General features: G+C 38.7%; 3 long non-coding RNA genes across 3 annotated transcripts; 1 reads left to right on the top strand and 2 right to left on the bottom strand.

The window, feature by feature from the left end:
- Positions 1–3,041: 3,041 nt before the first annotated feature.
- LOC309707038 lies at positions 3,042–24,104 on the bottom strand. Its single transcript, XR_014276885.1, has 3 exons — positions 23,214–24,104; positions 5,216–5,265; positions 3,042–5,003 (listed from the first exon to the last, which is right to left on the bottom strand). It is a non-coding gene; the product is annotated as an uncharacterized lncRNA (long non-coding RNA).
- On the top strand, positions 5,986–7,959 carry LOC309707034. The gene is made up of 2 exons (XR_014276881.1): positions 5,986–6,539; positions 7,533–7,959. It is a non-coding gene; the product is annotated as an uncharacterized lncRNA (long non-coding RNA).
- On the bottom strand, positions 7,957–10,612 carry LOC309707039. Its single transcript, XR_014276886.1, has 2 exons — positions 9,960–10,612; positions 7,957–8,519 (listed from the first exon to the last, which is right to left on the bottom strand). It is a non-coding gene; the product is annotated as an uncharacterized lncRNA (long non-coding RNA).
- Positions 24,105–24,371: the final 267 nt, after the last annotated feature.

Consider the following 24,371-nt stretch of genomic DNA (forward strand, 5'->3'; position numbering starts at 1 on the left):
AACTTGCAACACGCCGTAACTCACCTCAGAACGTTAGCACGTCAGAGCAGTATGCATCACGTGATAGAGCGGCTGTGGCATGCGGGACCTGTCGGTGGTCTGGATAGCATGTGGAGCTTCGCTAGCAACCCGGCATTTCATCTCCGACAAAGTTATCCCCGAGAGAAGTAAAGCAAGTGTGTAAGTCCATCTCTGAATGTTTGTAAAGCATTCCTGCGTTAAGCTTAACAAGCGACTGCCTCTTCTTGCTGCTACTTCAATCATGAAACTGCTTAATGATCAGCTGATCGGCTTTTCTGTCTCGAGTCCGTCTCTCTTGTTTGTTTTTGGCCCACTTTGCACCAGAAAGAGGAAACCAGTGGATAAACAACAGCAGCACGTTTAAGCTTGATAAGCTGTTGTTAGAATTTATTTAATATTACTTTCTACTTGAGGATCTTTTTCTACAGCTGACGGCTGTAACTGTGCAGGGGCGGATCTAGCAAAGTTTAGCCAGGGGGGCCGATAGGGCATTAACAGGGAAAAGGGGGCACAAAGACATACTTTTCTTTCTTATTCTCATTTAAAATGTCGAGCTTTTAATGAACAATTATCTGACACCCAAAGTTTTAATTTGATGTAAAATGAATAGAAGTCAATTACAGTATATAGTGACTATTACAGTTTTTTACAGTCGCTAACAAGCGTTTGTCCAAACAGTTGTCACATTTGCAAAACTCTAAACACAATTAGCACAGCATCGGTCTGTTGTGGCCATACCATTCACACATTTCATGTCGTGTTCACCCAATATGCAGTCAGTGAACACATTTCCACAATGCTTACATTTTCTTAACAGACAAGTTATACCTCCCAACAAAACTATGGACTTATCTTGTAGTATCTACGAATGTTAACACACAACATCCCACAATAGCAAAAACAATATTCCAAACCTTAGATACAGTATAAAAACCTCTGCTTCTGCAATGATATGTCGGTGGATCCGACATACCAGGCGGTTTTATCCCAGGTGCATCGACTTGGATAACATCAGATGTGATGTTGATGAAAACATGTGGCCTAACCCTGAAGATCGCAGAGATTAGATGCAAATCTTTTGCCTTTTTTTAGCCCCCCTCCCCCTCCCCCCCTTTTTATCTTGGCTTTTTGCTGTTGTTTTTTTGTTCAGAATGCTCTTGTGTGTTTCATGGATATTTTGTTCACTGTAAGCAATACTGTAAAACTTTCTCTGTCCTATCATACCGTGTTTCTACTGTACCTCCTGTGGTAAACAGTAAAGAAACAAAAACTTGTTTGCTTTTTACTGGAATGCTTTTGAATGTGAACATTACTGTACATGTGGACATACAGTTACCAACCAAGACATTTCTGGTGTCAATATGGTGGATTGCATGTTTCGCATGCAAATACCTGTGAAACTGAAACATAAAAGTCTATGCAGTTTTTGTAATGTCAATAATAGCCAGTATTTTGAAACCTGGTGTACTTTGATTGACTGCATGTACCTTGTGAAGTGAAAACAAGTGTTATTCTTTGACAGACTAATTTCATTTTGAGTCAGATTTATAGTGTTTTTGTACAGTTAGTGTGTGCAGAGAACGATGTGTTCTAATTTTGAAATGAGGAGTTAGTATATATTTAACAAAGTGTATTTTTGGGAAGGATATTATCCATTTGGCCAATTGTGTTTTGTAGGTGTGGGTCTGTGTTAAGAGTTTAGAAAAAGTATCTGAAGTATGGGTAGGCGCTTGTTAGCGACTGTAAAAAACTGTAAGTCTAATATATATACCCTAGTAAGCTATAGTACTTTTTCCTTTGGGAAGGTACCATCTGTGCAGTCTGCAATTTTGTTGAAGAAAGATGTTGAATCTATTTAATATTTCTTGAAAAATAATTGATTTCTGTGCATTTTTTTTCACACTGCATCAAATTAAGGTTGATTACGTCGATTACAGTTTTTTCTGAATGCTTAAACCCTAACCCTTAAATAATTTCCCCCAGGGATCAATAAAGTATTCTGATTCTGATTCTGATAACTGTGATTCCTGTAGCACAATCTCTAAAACTATTCAGACTTATAGCAAAACCACTCACTGAGTTTGCAAAACTAAAAGTGTTTTGTATTCATACCATCAGTGTGCAGTTGGCGCATTGTGTGCTTAGTAGATGATGGCTTGTGTGTACTGTTTGATACGGAAACACCATTTTTACGAAGGTGTGAAGAGTTAATCTAGCTGTGTTTGCTTTTGCAAGAGAACTACAATGTTTTGATTATTGGGTGACAGGTTTTCTTATTTGTGTGAAGAGTTTTGCAAAATTAGCCAATAGTTACAAAAAATGTGCTTAAGCAATCAGAAAAAACTGTAAGCATCATGAGGTGGAGCGTGAGGGGTGGTTCCCTATTTTTTATTTATTTATTTTTGTTGCTGGGAGTTGGAACCCTATTAGTTAGGTTGCTTAATATTTATGCTAAGTACTCTTTAAAATACCAGAATAGGGAGGATGGTGTAGGTTTAAGTTTATTAGATTGATCAGTGTTGCTGAACTATGAAATATTTTTTTTTGCATACAGGTATAACAGAATAGCTTTAGTGTAGTTGTTGTTTTAAACTTGAGTATGAACTTATACAAAATGCAGCAAGATATTTAAAAAACAGTTTTGTTGATTAAAAAACACTATATCGGATTCATATTGTATTGGCAGATATCCAAATTTATGATATCGGTATTGGACATAAAAAAGTGGTATCGTGCCATCTCTAGTCCTGCCCCAGAAGGTCTTCGAGTCATTCTAGAGAAATACAACCACATATTGTCATCGCTTTGCTTATTTGTCTTACAGTACTTTACTGTATATATTGTATCATCCACTGTACAACACTGTACTTCAATATAAGTAATCATGGTATGTTTCACAGAAACTACCACTTTGGCTGCAAAAAGAGCATTAGCACCCTGCAATACGCTGTACACTTGATATGGTTATATACCTGTAGAACAGTGCTATAAAAACCATCTGAGTAGAGTAGAAACTAGAGAGGTGAAGACAGACCTGCTTTCTAGTCGGAATGTTCTTATTACAGATGCCACTGTGAAGCGGCTTAGATGTGGGTGGACTCTCTGCCCAGCTTCCCTCATAGTCAGGCCATGGTTGATGACATGGTCCACCAAAGTTGCTCTTATATCATTAGAAATATGGGTCTGTGCATGGCCTCTTCGACCTCCTCCTCCTCTTGCTCTCCCTCCATCCATGCTTGCAAAGTTCTTGAATTGGCTAAACTGAGGGCTTTTTGTAGTTGGCTAATTGTTGTTCAGTTTTGCAAGTAAGTGCCTTCAGGTGTGTATTTGAGTGGTTGCAATTACCCGATGTGTTTTGTATTTTGGATACATGTGTTTTCCAAATGGCACCCTGAAATTTCATTTTGTGAACGAAGTGTCTTATGTATGAAATAGAGTGTAGTATGCAGGACCATGTGTGTTGCATAATTGCAACTAGGGTGCAAAGCAGCGCTTTTGTTTAAGGTATGGGTACATGTGTTTGAGGTATGGTGACACAAGCTTCAAGTTGTGTTACTTTAGTCTAAGCATGGGTTTATAGTGTTCAAGCAACGGGCAAAATCTGTAATTATAAGTATACATAGCACATGTATACATCATACTATTTCATTTACAGAACTAAAATTAGTTTGTTGTGTACAGAGAATCTTTTAGCTTGACTCAATGGTTAGACCTCATGAATGCATCTTTGTGGATGAAGCTGTATTCAATCTAGCAAAAAGCAGAAGAAGAGGTTGCAACATGTGTTTTCAATTTTGACTGGTTGTGTGTTCATGATGAAAACAGTGTGTTAGTTGTGTTTAACTTCTGTGGCCTGTGTGCACCATTCTGGGTATATGTGCACCACATTGCTAAATGTGTTTTGTGTTTGAGAATGTGTTTAGAGTTTTGGTAAATGAGAGATTCAGAGTTGCAAATGGTGTCCTAACCAGATGAATAGTGTTTAAGATTTTGGCATCTGTGGGATTGATTTGATGAAAGAGTTTTTATAGTTGGCAGTTTAGTTTTTACAATGGGATTTAGTGTTTTAGCAATTCAGAAAAAACTGTAAAAGAGAAAAAGTAAAAAACAAAAAAAGTATTTCTATATAACTGGATTAAAAGGGATTATGACAACAAAGGATGTTCATCTAATAATGACCTGATGAGAAATTTAAATTAAGTGAGATTGCAACTGAATGAAACATTAAGTGTGGTATGGTCATGATTGAATGTTCATACATAATGGAGTTATGTTAAGTACAAAATAGAAAAGAAGAAAATGTAATTACATGATTTAATAACAAAGTTTAAACTTTAAAAGCCCTTACTTGGAAAAGTGAGATAAAGAAAGGATGATAAGGGGTGGCTGGACATTGGTTAATTAGATGTTAACACGGTGACTGGATGTCATAGTGGGTGAGGCCAGATGTCATCTTAAACCATGTGGCAACCAGAAAGAGAGGGGGGAGAAAGGGTGACAAGTTAGATGAAGAAGAGATATGTAGTCCTTGCTTTTGTCTCCTGTGAGATGAGCAGAGAGAATTAGAATATTGAACCTAAGTATCCTAACCTAACCCAAGACCATGACAGAGCAACCCCCTGAAGGGACATTGCACCGGCAACACCGGGCCCTAGCCCCCGTCACCTGGGAACAGGAGCACAGAGAGGCAGAGAAGAAGGCTCAGAAAAATCACCTCACAGAACAGTGGCGCTGAGACTGGAGTGTACGTGTGTGTGTGTGTGTGTGTGTGTGTGTGTGTGTGTGAGGCAAACCTGAGTATTCCCACTTGAAGCTGTGGAAGCTTGGCTGCTGGCCGAGCTCAGAGCTAGATGCGTCCTGCGAAATATGCGCTCGTGGATGTGAATTTGTAGAATACTTGGGGAGACAAATGGATTTATTCTTTGAGATCAAGAAATGACAAACAACAGCAGGTCCTAGGTGGGAAACCTTTAGAGGAAGGTCTAGAAGAAAATAGAAATGGAAATGGAAGTAGTGGTGGAAATGGAAAATCAAGATTTCCTCATATACTCAGACAGGCAAGTACAAACTTAACAATAAATGTTTCTATAAATATCTTCAACTTAGAAACTTGGTATGTAATGATAGTGGTATATAATTTTATTGTAGTGCACTGGCAAGTTTGAGTAATTGGGTGCTAAGCATTAAATTTTACCTGTAATACTAGCATGGTATATGCAGAATGATGAATGATGATTTCACATGCTAAAAAAGAAGAAACAAAACAGAAGCAAAACCTCCATTAGCAAAAGATTTGCCTTCTTATCTTTGGCTCTGTGGTAAAGAGTCATCTTTAAAATTCTTCTCCTCACATACAACGTCTTAAGTAATAGACCCCATCTTAAAGACTTCATAATACTGTACAGTATCTGTCTCTGATCCACAGCGTGCCTTTTGTCCCTCACCCCAGTAGATCCTACGGTGGCTGGGAAGTGCAAAGCGCAACAAATTAAAAAACGGCAACAAATTAAAAATCCACAACAAATTAAAAAACGGCAACAAATTAAAAATCCACAACAAATTAAACAACTGCAACAAATTAAAAAACGGCAACAAATTAAAAATCCACAACAAATTAAAAAAACGCAACAAATTAAAAATCCACAACAAATTAAAAAACTGCAACAAATTAAAAAACCGCAACAAATTAAAAATCCACAACAAATTAAAAAACCGCAACAAATTAAAAATCCACAACAAATTAAAAATCCACAACAAATTAAAAAACCGCAACAAATTAAAAAACCACAACAAATTAAAAATCCACAACAAATTAAAAAACCGCAACAAATTAAAAATCCACAACAAATTAAAAAACCGCAACAAATTTAAAAACCGCAACAAATTAAAAAACCGCAACAAATTAAAAAACCGCAACAAATTAAAAATCCACAACAAATTAAAAAACCGCAACAAATTAAAAAACCACAACAAATTAAAAATCCACAACAAATTAAAAAACCGCAACAAATTAAAAATCCACAACAAATTAAAAAACCGCAACAAATTAAAAATCCACAACAAATTAAAAAACCGCAACAAATTAAAAATCCACAACAAATTAAAAAACCGCAACAAATTAAAAATCCTTGACGGAAAGGGATTGTCTGAAATACCGGAAGTGGAGAGTGATGTCACGAGAGGGGGCGTGGCCAGGATTTTTGGTTGAGGCGCCATGTTTCTGGGCCGAACAAAGCGCTAGCGAAAGAGGAGCGAAAGTACACGGATAACACCAGCTATGGTTCGTACTTGCTGTGCAGTCGGTTGTAAAGTTAGATCGCACGACCGGCAAGGGAATAAGGTTGAAAATGGTTTATCTTTTCATTCTTTCCCCACCTGGAAGCAACATGAGGCAGCTCATGTATCGGATGTTACCAAAAGAAGGCGTCTAGTCTGGATAGCAGCTGTGAGACCAGCTGATATCCAGTTCTCTTCCTTCTCCAAATATCTGTTGGTGTGCTCCAGACATTTTCATTCCGGTAAGTTATAGATATGTTCATATCACTCTTTATCGGTCTTTTAAGTCTGACATCACTAGCCATGTCTTGGCTCAAACTCCCAAGAGCACCTGCAGGTCCATAAATCACACGATCACTGTGGCATCACTGAGTGTTGAAAAACTATCTAAAGTCTTTCATCTGTAATAAAATGATCAGCGTTCTGCTCTACCATGTGTAACAATTGAGTTTATCATCCAGGCATCCATGAAAACGAAATTAGCAGGAAGTTAGCTCGCTAGATTCCATCTAAATACAATATAGCATGTCCTAACTGAGGGATTTTGGAAACAAAGTCAAACGTACAGCTCTGCTATCACTTCCAACATAAATGAAGACAGAAAACTAAACAGCAGTGACGTTTGTAGGGTACTGAAGTTTGGCTAGCTGGTGTAAAACGATGTGCTACGTGACCGTTAGCGACACAGCTATGTTAGCATAATATAAACACTAACTTTTTCCACTTCATAAAAGTTATCGTGAGGATTCTCGGTGGTCAGGAACAAATGCTGGTGGCAGGATGCTGTAAACGGACCAAACTTCAGCCAGGAGAACAACTGAGATAATCCATCCACAAGGATGAATAGGATTAGTCATTCATATACTGCTGCATGGGCTGGGCTGTAGCTACATCGTAAGGTTTTAAAAACTGAGCTTTCAAATGATTAGTGGTGATAGAAGCAGTGGGAGGCCAACAGTGATCACTTACTGTTTTTAGGAGTTTTTTGAGATTAAATAGAAGACAATACAAAACATTAAACATGTTAACAACACAAAACCCATATTAAACGCAGACTACTTCAGGCCTGGAAGCAGGATTTGTCACACCATCACTTAAAGACCAGATAGCCTATTAGTTTTCTTTTCGATGCACTCTGAGGTCATAGCAAATTAGAAAAAAAAAACATCCTAATGAGTGATTTTGCAGAACTACGTGCTATTTATAGACTTGCTAATTATTTGGCATTATTGCAGCAGACCAGCCAATGAAATGGATGAAACATCGTGACTGGGTTCCAGCGCTACACAAGGGACCTGCTTCAAACATACCACCATGCCAATCAGATTACTTCTTCCATGTGAGGGTGAAGAGGTGACCCTTCTGGATAAGATGGTGAAGGTTTGCTGCCGTTTTGATGAACAGTGTGGTAGTAAAACCAGGGGAAAATGAAACTTGCTCCTGTTAAATATTCTTAAGTCTTGTGCTGTATAAATAGCGGTAACTTTTCAGAAGATAAATTGAAGTAATTGATAGTAAATTAAGTAGTGTTAGTAGTGGGTGATATCGTGTAAATGCTGTCATGATTTTGTGTAAACATTTTGTCTTTTATAAACTATAAATGACATGGATTCTACATTGTAACTGATGTGATGTTCTATAATAAAAAAGAGGCAAAAATTAGTTTGTTTCTTTATTGAACTTTTGAACAGTGGTACTCAGTCAGTACATATTCAGTAAATGCAAATTATTTACATGGCAGTGCACTTCAGGCATAAATCTAGACCCTTATATAAAACATTATGGGTCATTCCCACAACCCACAGCTTTACTGTGCTCCAGCAAAGTATCCAATAGCAGTGACAACTCCTCCACAGTAGCAGGTGGGATTTTTCTTTTTTGAGGACGGCTCCTTATACCTTTCAATACGGATGGTCTGTTTATGTTTTGATCCAGAGCCGTTTTTGGGCAGCTGAAGAGGAGAAGTCTATCTTATGGCCAACCTCTGGCTGTATCTTGGTCATATTACCCAGCAAAACCCAGTATGCAGGTTCATCTGTAACAGCCCTTGTGCCACAGATCCGCATTGTTGCTTCTACTTTAAAAAGAAGAACAGCGACATGGCTGCAGGTCTCCACGACTCCGGCCATACAGGTGCAGTGGGCGGCTTCAACCTTCCCTGTGATGCTCACAATGACCCATGGCTGCAATGCTGGTTCATTCAGTCTTTGAGAGTGCAGTACCTGAAACATACAAGTTACTAGTTAATTTAAAGACATAGACTCTAATGAGCTAAGGCCAACATAAATGTGTTTTATCTACTTTCAAATCCATTTATCATAAATGTAACAAAGTGTTTAGAAAGTTAGCACATACATGTAATTTTCCATTTTTTTTATGTATCCATCTATAGAACGCTGCATGTTATATTCCAAATCTGCCTGTTCTCTTTCAGAAACCTGACTTCAGAAAATGAAACTAAAGTATGTAATCACTTTATGGAGAAAGCATAAAGTTTGACTTTAGGTGACAATTATGGACACGTAATATGATAAGGAGATTCTGCAGGTCATTAATCAATGTATTATAGTAAAAAATGTATTTTTGTGACAAAGGACAAACACGGAAGCAAGATATGTAATTAGGATTATTTCTAATAAATATAAATAAATAATTGCAATTTCTTTAACCACTGAGAATAACTAAATCCTTCAGGACAATGTCACATCAATGCACTGAACTCACTATGGCTACGTTCACACTGCAGGTCTTAATGCTCAATTCCGATTTTTTTGTCTGCTTGTTCACACTACAAATAAAATGTGACAGCAAACGTGCTCCTTTGTGAACCCTCAAAGTGGCCCACATATGCAAAAGCAGATGTCACACACAACACGCTCTGTTTAGACCCAGACCAAACAGTATTGTTTGACTGATGGCCCTTAAATATAAAGACTTGTTTCAGACTTTGCTTTAAGTTATTTTGTTATTTACATATGGCCTAATAATTATCCTTATTGCAATTTTAGAGAGGAGCGGTGCTTCAAAGGATATGCAGATTTCTGTCAGAATCTGCAGATTATACAGTATAAATAAAATGTTCATGTTGTCTTCCCAACAGTTTCACTAACATCTACACGGGATGGACACGAAGCACCGTTGTTCCTGACCACCGAGAATCCTCACGATAACTTTTATGAAGTGGAAAAAGTTAGTGTTTATATTATGCTAACATAGCTGTGTCGCTAACGGTCACGTAGCACATCGTTTTACACCAGCTAGCCAAACTTCAGTACCCTACAAACGTCACTGCTGTTTAGTTTTCTGTCTTCATTTATGTTGGAAGTGATAGCAGAGCTGTACGTTTGACTTTGTTTCCAAAATCCCTCAGTTAGGACATGCTATATTGTATTTAGATGGAATCTAGCGAGCTAACTTCCTGCTAATTTCGTTTTCATGGATGCCTGGATGATAAACTCAATTGTTACACATGGTAGAGCAGAACGCTGATCATTTTATTACAGATGAAAGACTTTAGATAGTTTTTCAACACTCAGTGATGCCACAGTGATCGTGTGATTTATGGACCTGCAGGTGCTCTTGGGAGTTTGAGCCAAGACATGGCTAGTGATGTCAGACTTAAAAGACCGATAAAGAGTGATATGAACATATCTATAACTTACCGGAATGAAAATGTCTGGAGCACACCAACAGATATTTGGAGAAGGAAGAGAACTGGATATCAGCTGGTCTCACAGCTGCTATCCAGACTAGACGCCTTCTTTTGGTAACATCCGATACATGAGCTGCCTCATGTTGCTTCCAGGTGGGGAAAGAATGAAAAGATAAACCATTTTCAACCTTATTCCCTTGCCGGTCGTGCGATCTAACTTTACAACCGACTGCACAGCAAGTACGAACCATAGCTGGTGTTATCCGTGTACTTTCGCTCCTCTTTCGCTAGCGCTTTGTTCGGCCCAGAAACATGGCGCCTCAACCAAAAATCCTGGCCACGCCCCCTCTCGTGACATCACTCTCCACTTCCGGTATTTCAGACAATCCCTTTCCGTCAAGGATTTTTAATTTGTTGCGGTTTTTTAATTTGTTGTGGATTTTTAATTTGTTGCGGTTTTTTAATTTGTTGCGGTTTTTTAATTTGTTGTGGATTTTTAATTTGTTGCGGTTTTTTAATTTGTTGTGGATTTTTAATTTGTTGCGGTTTTTTAATTTGTTGTGGATTTTTAATTTGTTGAGGTTTTTTAATTTGTTGCGGTTTTTTAATTTGTTGTGGATTTTTAATTTGTTGTGGATTTTTAATTTGTTGCGGTTTTTTAATTTGTTGTGGATTTTTAATTTGTTGCGGTTTTTTAATTTGTTGTGGATTTTTAATTTGTTGCGGTTTTTTAATTTGTTGCGGTTTTTTAATTTGTTGTGGATTTTTAATTTGTTGCGTTTTTTTAATTTGTTGTGGTTTTTTAATTTGTTGCCGTTTTTTAATTTGTTGCGGTTTTTTAATTTGTTGTGGATTTTTAATTTGTTGCCGTTTTTTTATTTGTTGTGGATTTTTAATTTGTTGCCGTTTTTTAATTTGTTGTGGATTTTTAATTTGTGGCCGTTTTTTAATTTGTTGCGCTTTGCACTTCCCAGCCACCGTAAGATCCAGTAGTTTTCTATGTTTTACTGTAGAGTATTTATCTTACAATATAAAACACCCGTCGTTGTGATTTGACTCTATATAAATAAAATTTATTTGAATTGAACATTCCTAACTGAAATTTATTTTCTTGGGTTACCATGGTTACATATCACTGTTACCATGATTTTACATCCTTGGACAGTGACACAAGCAGAGAACTTTGGTCTCTGATTTCATTGCATGTCTGTCAGTCATTGACCCGCATTGAACTCAGACTGCCTTAAATGTTGAGAATGGCATGATCTCCTTATTGAAGCATTGTGTTTAACGACAACTCATAGAAGTAACAGACACACCAATGGTAGTTTAAAAGTTATTTTTCTATTTCCACATGGCATCACAGTTTATACTTATTAAAGCAAATGAAGGGTGTTCAAATCTGTAGTTGCCACATTGATGCTAATATGTTATATTTGTAAAATAATATTTCAGTTTCAGTAATGATGACTGAGCACTGTCACATAAAAGTTCTCATTTGCCATTATCATTACCTCCACCAAGCCCTTCCTATTACATGGCCAAAACCAAGAAGACTCAGGAGCTGGAGAGGAAAAGTCAATGTGAGTAACTTTTGATTTATTCATGATGAAGAAAAAAGAAAATTCATTCTGATTTTAGCCTTCATCATCAGTGCAAAGGAAGGACATTTAAAAACACATCAGCATGTCAGAACAGACAATGTGTAGTCAGAGAATGAAGATTTGACATTGTTTATTTCAAACTCTGGAGCTCAAACACCTTCTCAGACACATTAACCAGTCAGCTGGGTAGTGGGTGGCACTGCACCATGCTTGAGATGCTGTGGGCTGAAACAAGATAAAGCTTGATAAAGCTGTTCCTCATTGAAAATTCTTATTTATTGTTCAAATCTGCCCTATGAAGTCTTTGAAGACCAGAATATGGCAATTTGCAAACATTTGCTGTAGAGGAAGCTCTATTATTGTAGGTTACCAAAATATTCTGATAGAACCAGAAGTTATATGCAGAAGTCTTTAGCCACCCCTCTTCTTTAATATTTTGCTAGTAAAATGGGAAATAGGTGCAGAGATTTATTGAAATGTGTGCTAACAGAATTATGCAAACTCTTCGCCTTATATATTGTGTTTCAGTTCATGAAAAGCTTGAAATTAAATAGTTGATATGGCTACTTCTCTGTGTTCATATTAGGGCTGAACGATATATCGCATTTGCGATAATATCGCGACATGATCAAGTGCAATTTTCTAACCGCAAAGGCTGCGATTATACTCTGGACATGTCCAAATTCATGGGCTGCATCCTCCTGAGGCCGCATTTGTAGACCGATTACGTCACAGCGACGCGCCGAAGGCTGTCCAAATTACTACCATATCCCAGAATTCATAGCGCGGCCCAGCCAAACTCCAGTTTCCAGCAATGGCGGCCGCTACTAAGTTTTAAAATTACTCATACTAATCTTTCTGGGTCACAAAATAAACTTTTAACATATTTTCAGGCGAGAAAGTAGTTGTGTAAACATCAAATATCTGCTCGGTTTATCAAGATATCCCATATTTGCAAAAGTGCTTCGACGTTTTCAGAGGCGTCTGCTACCCACCAGCTCGACAGCTAGCCGGGAGCTCGAGGGTTACTGATGCGGCCGAGGACGGCACAACTCCCGGCACATCATTTTCAGATCACCGCGGAGTTTCGCTGCTCGGGTTAAACGTAATATATAAGTCACTTAGACAACCTAAAAATGTTATTGTTGGGCTTTTTTCAGTGTTTTGTTTGTTCGTGAGTAAATCGGTTTGGCTGAGATTAAAGTTATTAGATTAGATGAAATAAAACTTTATTAATCCCCCGGGTGGGTTCCTCCTTGGTTTTCACACAGCTGACTAAACGTCAAACAGAAAACTTATTAAACAGAAGTATGAGACAGTCGAGAATTTACACCAGTGTCTGGTTATATTTTAGATAGCAAGAAGCAGACGGCCGAGTTTATTAAACTCCACCGAGACAGCGGTGACGCTAATCAGAAGGCTAGACCGTCCAATTTCACGCCTTTAAACTTTAAAGGCGTGTTTGTGTGTGTGTTTATACAATTGCTATTATGTTTGCACTTTATGTGTAATGTTACTGACTGCAGAGATCAGTAAGATGTGTGTATTTTTTATTTATTAGTTTTATTTATTTAATATTATTTTTTAATTGAATGACTGTCTAGTAGTTCACAGATGTTGAAAAACTGAGTGTGGTAAAGCCACTGATTTTTTTTATGTATATTTCTGCAATCTGCACATTGTACTGACTTTCATTTTAATGTTTACACCAGGGTTCCTTGTCAGCACTTTATGCTCAGATGTTTGTAAGCTAAAAATAAACTATTGTGTATGTTCAAATATACTGTTGTGATTGAAGAAGTTAAATAAAAATGTCAGTCATCAATTCATGCATCACCTCATGTCATCATAACAGAGGTCTGTCTTCCAGGAAAGAACAGTTTAAAATTAATGTAATATAGTATTGGCCATACTATATGATGTATTGCTTGTCTTTGTTTAATAATACAGAAGACAAAGACCTTAAAAAATAATCGCATATCGCATCGCAATCGCAATATTGGGGCAAAAAATCGCAGTTAGATTATTTTCCATAATCGTTCAGCCCTAGTTCATATAGCTTTATATATCAAATATTGTTTAAATGACACTGTCAAACATGTGGGTTGAGAGAGCTTTTGTTCACCTTGTTGCACGCATTTGTTACCTTTACCTTTACCTCTATATACCTTTATTAGTCCCATAGGGGAAATTTCATAAGGCTGCCAACCTATTGCACACAATGGCGGCGCCATCTTACCCTCCGACCATACATACATTACACAAAACATCACATGGGGAAGACAGGTCAGAGAGGTATAACAATGGAAAATGCACCACATGAGGAAAGATAAGGAACCCCCTTCCCCCAGACTGAGCTCCAACAGGGAGATCTGTTTGAGAACAGAAAAAAAACCACCTCTGCACATAGCACATGAAAAAACTCTTAATACACCAAAAAAACTTTGATTGAGGGATGGGATTCCGGCCCAGCAGCTACATGTCATATGCTTTGTTTACTCCAGGGATCAGCTGATTGCCCTGATGCTGCCCAGGAGGAGGTATAGCGCTAGCCTGGAGTCAGAAGGCATATCAGCCTGATGTGTTTCACTGATTCAGTGAATCACAAGGATATTCCCAATGACAATCCATCTGTTGAAAGCTTCCACACTATTCAGGCCAACAGGGACAGCTCTGCAAGCAGGAAGCAGAAGGGGTGGGGGAAGCTTGCATTTTCTTGTCAACAACCCTACTCATAGTCTAAGGAGCTTGGAAAGAAAGCAAATGGACTTCTGTAAGTTTACGTGTCGCCTCTCAACTGAGAAGATGACACTTCAGTTCTAAGACCAAATGGTGGAGAGTCCCTGTTTGTTTATGTAATTACTGTAAAAAAAAACCTATTGTTTATATTCACAACCCTAGGGGGAGTTGTTAATTAAGAGGATCGTTGACTCACTATTGATCGTGTGCTTCAGCAGAGGTTTCGGGTGAAACAATTGTGAGACATTGCTTCACCCGATCATGTGACCTATCAGGATCAAGTGACACAAGATTTGAATCAGCATTAAGGTGCCTCGGGAGGAATCTCAAAACTAGATTGAACATGGCAGACAGTTGGTGTCGTAAGCCACCCCCTCTGTTCAAAGATGGTTGTTCACAGTGGATATAGATGGCTTCTTTCACTCCTCTTTCAAACCATCTGTCATCTCTGTCCCAAATGTGAACATTGGCATCCTTGAAAGAGTCACCTTTATCCTTTTTGTGCAGATGTATAGTTGAGTCTTGTCCTGTGGAGGTGGCTCCTCTGTGTTGTGCCATGTGTTTATAAAGTGGCTGTTTGGTTTCTCCAATGTAGAAGTCGGAGGATTCACTATGTTATTTTACTTGTGTTTGGGAGCTTTGTCCTAGGGATGAAGCCAGTTTTGTCTGAGGTTGTGGCTGGACCTGACGAACAGTGGGATGGCTTGGAGAAAATTCTCCTGAATTTCCCTGAGTTTCAAACCTGCCTATAATATAATCCTTCCAGAAAGGGAAAAGAAAAATGAAGATTAGTTTTCACAAATAATCCTAACATTATGAATCGGTTATCAAAATGTGTATCTATACACATACACATTTTAAAGGTCATTTCACACTTCTCTAATTACTTTAAATTTCTGCAAATGGTTGACCAGCCAAACTCCTACTCTTGCCAGCTCACATCCTCAAAAGAGCTGCAGCTGCATTTGAGAGTTGGGTTCCTCTTTACCGACAAGACAAATGGCTGCCACAGAGGTTTGACCCTCTGTGGTTTACACCAAATGTTTGGTGGTTTGCGCCTGCCAAATCTGCCAGTGGCCCTTGGTTAATCCAGCACCATGAAAAACTGACCAGTGCCCAATCGGTCCAGGAGCTTGTCAACCCAGGTCATAGGATAAGCGTCATACTGTGACACCACATTCACTTCACACAGAACTGTATAGACCAATCTTTCTTCACCACAAGAGCTATAGGGCTACACCAGGCACTTTGTGACTTTTCTATCACAACCATCACCAGGATAGCAGCCAATTTCTTCTTAACAATTTCATGCTCAGGCAATTAAAAGAGGCATGTATACCCTGTGATACACCATGATCTCCAGGGCTGTGCATGCCCACCCTGAAGTTTTATCATATCCCATATGACCAGCCATCGGGTTATAACGAGCATGAAAAATAATTTCCTGAAAGCTGCACCAACAACTGGGTGTGCTCTTCCTATGTGTGAATATTATGCCTCTCTTGATATAATCTGTCCCTAATTATTACAAAATGTGGAAATGCCACCATTTGACCATCAATTTGCATCACCTGATCAAATGTTGACCGTAGAGTATCGTCACAAAACAGCACTAGTTTAAAACTCTTCAGTGGAGCCTCCTGTGAAGACACCTCTAGTCAAAACACCTCTACACACTGCCCTGTTAGCCTACTGTAAACATGGGCTAATCTCTTCACAGAATTAAGGGGTGTGTCTGGCTGGGCTGATAATGCGGAACCTTCTGCGTGATTGCAGAAGTTGAAACAGTTCGTTACTGAGATGGGACAGGTCCTTTAATATCTGAACTGCTCTGGACCAACACTTCCTGGTGTAAATGTCCTGTAGCACCATTCTGCCGCATGGATCACTCTCTGAAGAGCTTTTTGGTCCTAAACACAGCTATTCCCATACCAGGATGTGATATTCTGTGTGAGGATGCTCTCCACAGCCCTGAAGAGAACGTCCCTGGAGAGACCCTGAACTTCCTCAATTGTCGGAGATGGTACAGGCTCTTCCTAGCATTTTTGGACTAGGCAGACTATATCAGGTCTGATGAGATGTGGACACCAAGATACTTGAAAGACGGCACCCTCTCCAATGGAGGCCCGTTGATGATAAAGGGCCTGTAGTCTCACTGCCAACGCACGATCTGATATCGTCGTGTTGGTGTTGTTCCCAGATCATCATACTAAGTCAATAGCGGTTTGGTCTTCAGGGTTTCTACTCCACTGCCTACTCCACTTTCATACGGGTCCACATTTCTGATGCACGCTATTTTTTGCAAGTACCATCTCTTTGCATCTGGACACAACCTACACCGTTTACACCGTCCTTTTCATTTTGAGCTACAGTGTGTTTGTTTTGATTCGTGGCTTGTCAATATGGTGCTCCCACAATGCATTGCGGCGTTACGTCAACTCCAAAGCCCGTTGCGTGCAGGAAAATATGCGCATGCGCATTGCCATGGTGAATTTAAAAATAAAGATAAAATGAAAAGTAATTAATAAAAAGTAAATATTTAAACATTCCCACAAATGTGCAATGAACGTGCAAAAATTCTGTTTAGTAGTTGTTGCTGTTTCTTTCTTTCTTTCTTTCTTTTTTTGAAAAATAACGACGTCGCCGAGGCGCAAATTACTACGTGAAAAATGGCGCCATCTTGTGTCCCCTTTCTGTCACTATAATTCATTCAAGGCTTTGTGGGAAATGCTTCACCTGTAAAAGTTTCAGTCACCGGCGACATTTTTTCATCAGCAGAACGTTGACGTCATCAGAATGAACCAAATTCGATGACGTCACAAAAGTCAGATCAAAGCTCAACCAATCAAAGTCTTGACTTTAATCTCTGAAAATCCTCAAATAGCCGTAAGTTCGCAGTGTTCCTCACAGCAATCAGTTGCGATTAGTTCACATTTGCTCCCTGTTTTTAAACAATTTGCTAAAGAGATTTAAACTCTTTTTCAAGGACATTTTAAAAGTTTTATACCAATCAGCTAACGTTTGACAGCTGTACCGACCAGTTTCCTCCAGTCTATTAAAGCAGACTGTTTTCAAAAAATGGATAGAGGAGACGGCTCACAAAACCATGACGATGGTGAACAAAACCATGTTGGTGTAGGACTAGCAGTCAATGAGCTGGTTTTGGCACTGCTGCAACAGGGAAATCTTAGAGCAGTTCACAGGATGTTCCCCTGGATTGAAATCAATCAGTTCCGTGGTTTAGTTGATAATCAACTGCCACAACAAGAGGAGGCAGTTGATGTTCCGGTAGGAGGCATCGAAATAAATCCTCCCTAGGAAATAGCAGGACCCTGGGAAAATTATAGAGCAGAGATGGGAGTAGGCGATCGCATTGAAAGAAATCTACCCCAACAAATAGAACGACCCTTGGTCAACAATGGAGCAGAGATGGGAGTAGGAGATAACATAGAAAGAAATCCACCCCAATAAATAGAACGACCATTGGTCATTAATGGAGCAGAGATGGGAGCAGGAGATTACACAGAAAGAAATCCACCTCTAGAAATAGAACGACCCTTGTGCAATAATGGAGCAGAAGAAGATCCAATTATTGACGAAATGAGGTGGTGGGAAGATGAGGGATCTGAGAGCGACACTGAAAGTGTTCCTGATAGTGACACAGATGACAGTGATGACAATGGAGACAATGGCCAGGATGCTCCTGTGCTATTGCCCCCCAACCCAGTACCAGGCGGTTCGAGGAGGAGACCAAGGGAGGAGGAGGATGAAGAAGAAGAAGATGGGAGAGCTAGAAAAATGTCTAAACACTGAATTTTGAGCTGAGCTGGACAGTCAGTGTTGCACCCATCTTCCAAAGCTACATGTGTCCTACATTGCGTTTCTTTCTGCAGAGGAGCTTGCTTCCAATAAAAGCAGCAGGAACAAACACAGGAAACAAAAGGAAAAAGTGAAAAACTGCAAAAGAGATTTTTGAAACTAAGTAAAACGTACAGCTCTGCGACCACTTCCAACATAAATGAAGACAGAAAACTAAACAGCAGTGACGTTTGCAGGGTTACTGAAGTTGGACTACCTGGTATATAATGTTGTGCTTTGTGATTGCTAGCGACACAGCTATGTTAGCATAACATTAGCACAGTGAAGCTGGAGGATGAACGCCAACTTTGTTTACACTTGATAAAAGTTAACATGAGGGATTCTGGTGGGCAAGGACAAATGCAATCGCATAGCAGGATGCTATACACGGGCCAAACTTCAGTCAGGAGAACAACTGAGATTATTCATCCACAATACAAGGTTAGTTATTATTAACTATTATTAATATACTGCAACAACATGGGAACAGAGCAGCTGCGAGAGAATTCAACATTAATGAATCAATGTTACGGAAGTGGAGGAAGTGCAGTTTTTGGCTTTCCCCATATTTCAAAAGTGCTTCATCTCTTTGCTATGACTGTCGCCAGGCATAATTTGCAGATGATTAATGGTTGTAGCCGCTGCGAGGCTTTCGACCAAAACAGGCGCAGCTTGATGACATCATCAACATGCGCTATCGCGAAAGAGCGGTATAATCAAAATCTCTATCGTTGGCCAAATTTATATCGTTTCTATCGTATATCGTTTCTATCGCCCACCCCTACATTGGAGGCAACCACACAGGGAACCACGGGGAGGTGAATAAGATAGAAAACAGGGTGACAAGGGGAACACAGGGCAATAAATTCACTAGAAACTAACAGGACACTGATGAAACCAATACGGACTGGTCAGACGGTCACCAAAGAGATGTTAAAGATAGTTGTTTTTAATTATGTTTGTGTCTCAAGTCAGTGAAAATTATTATATTATTCTTAAAGTAGACCAACATTTATCAGTAGTATTAGTCAAGTGCTATAAGTGTCTGAACAAAATGTAGTTTAAAAAGGAATACATGTTCAAAAATACATGTGTGAATCTTGGATTCAAGTTGAAACTTGTTGAAACTTAAACTACAAACCAGGCTGATCATGACTCTAGAAAGCAAAACTTTAACAGATTAGTAGCATTAATTTTAACTCCAGACTCCCTGACATCATAAAGAGTGAGTTTATTGGCACCGAATGGGAGAACACAGTAACGTTTGGCCTTAGATGTCTATTGGCAACAAGAAAGAAGATGAGCGCAGTTTAACTTTTGACTAAATGCCTTGCCAGCTGCTGAACGGGTGCCAGCAGTGAGTGGGTGGTATGTTCTGAAGCTGTTTGAATACAGGATCGATACACTACCATCAATTCCAATGTCAGTGATGTCAGAAGAGCTCTTGGATTAGGGTTGCCCTTTACTTCCTCTTCACTCAATAAGGTTTTTTCAGTTTTTCTTTATTTCAAATTTCAAATTCATAGAAGAACAATTCAATTTGGTTTTATTTATTTAGTACCAAATCACAACAGTCGCTGCACTTTATATTGTAATGTAAAGATCCTATAACACTAGACAGAAAAATTGGAGGTGAGGGGAGGGAGCCATGACAAAAGATACACTGTGGAAGAGAGCCAGAGTTTAATAATAATAATAATAATAATAATAATAATACATTTTATTTAAATAGCGATTTTAAACAAATGAGTTTTAAGGGTGGACTTAAAAAGAGAGAATGAGCTAATATTTCTGAGGTCCGGGGGTAGGGAATTCCAAAGTCGAGGGGCAGAGCAACTAAAGGCCCTCCCTCCCATTGTGATCAGACGAGCAGAGGGAACAGAGAGAGAAAGAGAAGATGAAGATCTGAGGCAGCGGGATGGGAGCTTCATCTGTAATAAGTCAGAGAGGTATGGTGGAGAGAGAGCGTGAATAGCCTTGAATGTATACAGAATTATTTTAAAATGGATGCGAAATTTGACCGGGAGCCAGTGAAGTTGCTTCAGGATTGGGGAGATGTGGTGGGTAGAAGAAGTCCTAGTAATAATATGGGCAGCAGAGTTCTGGACACGTTGGAGCTTGTTGATAGATTTTTGTGTGAGGCCAAATAATAATGAGTTGCAGTAGTCAATTCTAGAGATAACAAGATTATGGATGAGAATGGCAGTGGCGTAAGGTGTGAGGAAGGGGCGGAGGCGATTAATGTTACGGAGTTGGAAATATGCTGCACGTGTAATATTATTGATATGCGAGTTAAAGGATAATGTGCTATCGAGAATGACACCCAAGCTTTTCACAGAAGGAGAGATAGGGACCAGCGAGTTATTGATGGTGAGAGAGAAATTGTTAATTCTGGATAGCAGTCGTTTGGTGCCAACCAGAAGAAGTTCCGATTTATTGCTGTTGAGTTTAAGAAAGTTGGAGGAGAACCAAGAATTGAGTTCAGCTAGACAGAGGATAAGGGAGGGTGGAGGAAGAGTAGAGTCAGGTTTGGTAGAGAGATAGAGCTGGGTGTCATCGGCGTAGCAGTGGAACTGAATATTATATTTACGAAAAATATATCCGAGTGGAAGAAGGTAGATGATGAAGAGAAGGGGCCCGAGGACAGATCCCTGGGGCACGCCAGTGGATAAAGGAGAAAGTTGAGAAGTGAAGGATTTTAATTGAATGAACTGAGTGCGATCAGATAGATATGATTTAAACCAGGCTAGTGGAGTGTGAGAGAGACCAATAGAAGCTAATCTGCTAAGGAGAATGGGATGAGAGATGGTGTCAAGAAGAATAAGGATGGAGAGGAGACCAGAATCAGCTGCTATAAGAAGGTCGTTTGTTATTTTTATAAGAGCAGTTTCAGTGCTATGTAAAGGACGAAAGCCGGACTGGAACTGTTCGTAGAGGTTATTATCAGTTAGGTGAAGATGGACTTGTGAAGCAACTATTTTTTCAAGGATTTTTGAGAGAAATGGTAGATTGGAGATAGGACGAAAGTTATTAAAGTTGTTGGGATCTAGACCAGTTTTTTTCAGGATTGGGGTAATAGCAGCAACTTAGAAGGAAGCAGGAACAGTTCCAGTGGTGAGTGAAGAGTGAATAATAGCAGATATGAGGGGAAGGAGAGGGAGTAAGCAGGCTTTAACGAGGACAGTGGGGATAGGATCGAGCTGGCAGGTAGAAGGCTTTGATTTATGGATGAGATCAGCAATATCAGCTAAGGATGGAAGTTGAAAAACAGAGAGGAAGTGAGAAGGGGGGGGGGGGGGGAGTTAGGACAGAAAGGCTACATTGAGCATTAGGGTCCAGGTCTAAGTGTATTTTATGAATTTTATCAATAAAGAATAAAGTTTAAGAGGTTACTGTACATAATGATATGTCTGTGGGATGGTTATGATTTTTTTTCTCTAATGGATAAAATTGTATTTATATAGAAATTCATTAAGTCATTACTAGTTATGGTTATAGGAGTTGTTTATCTCTGACTCTTTCTTAAACTGGCTACTGTGCTGAAAAGAAACCTGAAGTTCTTTGTTGTTGTTGTTTTTACTTTGTTCCTCAGATGAAGATCCTCTAAATTTGTGAGACACCATGTTCTCCCATTATTTTCTGTTTTAAGATGCACATTTGTGAGTTATATCAGGTAGTCAAGCATTTCTGGTTTGAGACTTAGCACTTTTTCTACTACGAGTTCTGAAATACGAGCACTCAGTCCTTTATACAGCAAGTCTCATCCACCCATTCATAATAGCATTAACAGAAGCAGCCAGTGATTGAACTTTCTGATCATTAGATGACCTGCCTCCTGAGCCAGATCTACTGTCATGAAATTTATTCCCCACTGCTGTCTAATCCATTGCCTTACATTTAAATGTTGTTAAGGAATGATCAGACAAAACAGGGGTTTCAAAGAGTACCATTAAAAATTTGTTTCTATATCACATGTCAGAACAAGATCCAGAGAGTGATTAAAATGGGGTTGGACTCATTTACATTAGAGAGAAGTCAAGTAGTGATGGGATTTCCGGCTCTTTTTAGAGAACCGGCTCTTTCTGCTCGGCTCACTAAAAAGAGCCGGCTCTTTCGGCTCCGAACCGGCTCTTCAGGTTGTTTTGTTGCTTTAATTAATTTATTATTAACAGTAATATAAAATTATGCACAAAAGGAATTAGTAATGTAAAAAAAAGTGGTTTGATTTGTATATGTTTATATATAAATATATGCGGTGGCCCCTAGAGACAAAGCACGTACAAACTCCAAAACACATTTCTAGCATGAACTGAACTTCCAAAACAGAGCTACCTAGATCACTTAAATTACACAATTGAAAGCATATGAAAGCATATGTGTATTGTTTGTGTATTTATACACAAGCATTAATATATAGTCAAATAATTAAAAAATGTTCATTTACCTGTTACTACCACACACCAAATCCGGTTGTTGGTACTTGCTGGCTTGTGTAGCCACTAGGTAACAAAAGCTCAACACTGCCCCTAACACCCTGGAGCACTTCTGTTGTGTTTTGTACATGTTTTGAGTTTTTATGTGCTTCGGAGTTTGTACGTGTTTTTACGTGTTTTGGAGTTTTTACATGTTTTGGAGTTTGTATGTGTTTTTTCGTGTTTTGGAGTTTTTACGTGCTTCAGAGTTTGTATGTGTTTTTACGTGTTTTGGAGTTTTTACGTGTTTTGGAGTTTTTACATGCTTCAGATTTTGTATGTGCTTTGTCTCTAGGGGCCACCGTAAATATACTTTTATTCACTCCACATAAAATGTAATAAATAAATCATATAATACAAAAATCAACTATTCACATTTCAACTTTTAACTATTTAAATTTTCAGCTTTTTCCTTTTACAAATTTAAAGGGAAACAACACAAAACACTGCAAACCAAAACCAAATTAAATATAAATTAAAATATGAAAACAAAAAGAAGATGCACATTCTCTGTCATATGGACCTGCATGAATAAACTTTCTGAATCCTTTATCATCCCCAACTGAAAATAGTTGTGGATGATTACTATACCTTTCTAATGTGACGTTGTTGTCCCTGGCACTCTTTCTCTCTCCCTCCCGCTCTGTTCCTGTGCTACCGAGTGTAACTACCGCCCCTCCCCCCTCTGCCCAGCGTAAAGCACAAGGCTCGCATGCTGAGTGAAGCGAAAAAAAGTGCGAGAGAGAGAGTGTGAGAGAAAGGAAAAAAAAAAAACCCCACGGCTCACGATAAGGAGCCGGCTCGCGTCGTTCACGTCAAAGAAGAGCCATAAGCTCCAAGAGCCATTTCGTTTGCGACCGACCCATCACTAAAGTCAAGTAAAACTAATAAAAGATTAAATGCAGTCTTGAGGTTGTTGTTTTTAGTGCCTCCATGAATGTTAGAATCATCCACTGGAGGAGTTTTATCTGCACTCAGAAAAATTATGGTTCTTAAATGGTTCTTCAGATGTCTTCATGGTTCTTTAAAGAACCATCATACGTCAAAGAACCTTTTTATTTTGTGGATGGTTCTTCAGCTATTACAAATGGTTCTTTAAAGAACAAAAGGTTCTTCATCCTTAGCAATCTAAGTTTGATGGTGTAAATGGCATAAATAATATTCACTTTAATGAGGGTTTAAATTATACTGTGTGTTTTGTTTGTGTGCGGGGGGGGGGGGGACAGATGGTGGGATACTGAATATTCAAATTAAAGTTAGAAACACTTGCTTAAAAATATTCTGGTGGCAGGGGTGGGGGCCAAAGCCTGAAGACCCCCAGCACCCACCCTGCAAACCCACTGATCACAAATAATGTGGTAACAGAATATAGAATTTATTATTAAGCCGTTTATGAATATGGTGAATTTATAAATTAACAATCCATTCGGGGGATATTAGACAGATTCAGATACTGATCTATATCAGATCTCTCTCTCTCTCTCTCTCTCTCTCATATATATATATATATATATATATATATATCATATATATATATATCATAATGATAATACTAGTTACTGTGAACTTTACAAACCACCCAGCAGTATGTAAAGTCAAATTATAAAATAATATAAGTAAATAATAATTGCACATGTGATCTGAGTACTTGTTTATCACTGCGCAATTTATTATTATATGTGTCAAGCCAAATAAATGACAGGGAGAGAGAGAGACATGGAGAGTGAGAGAGACGTTAGAACACGTAGT

This window comes from Aulonocara stuartgranti (assembly GCF_965226115.1).
Source record: "Aulonocara stuartgranti genome assembly, chromosome: 5".
In the NCBI taxonomy this organism is placed as follows: Eukaryota; Metazoa; Chordata; class Actinopteri; order Cichliformes; family Cichlidae; genus Aulonocara; species Aulonocara stuartgranti.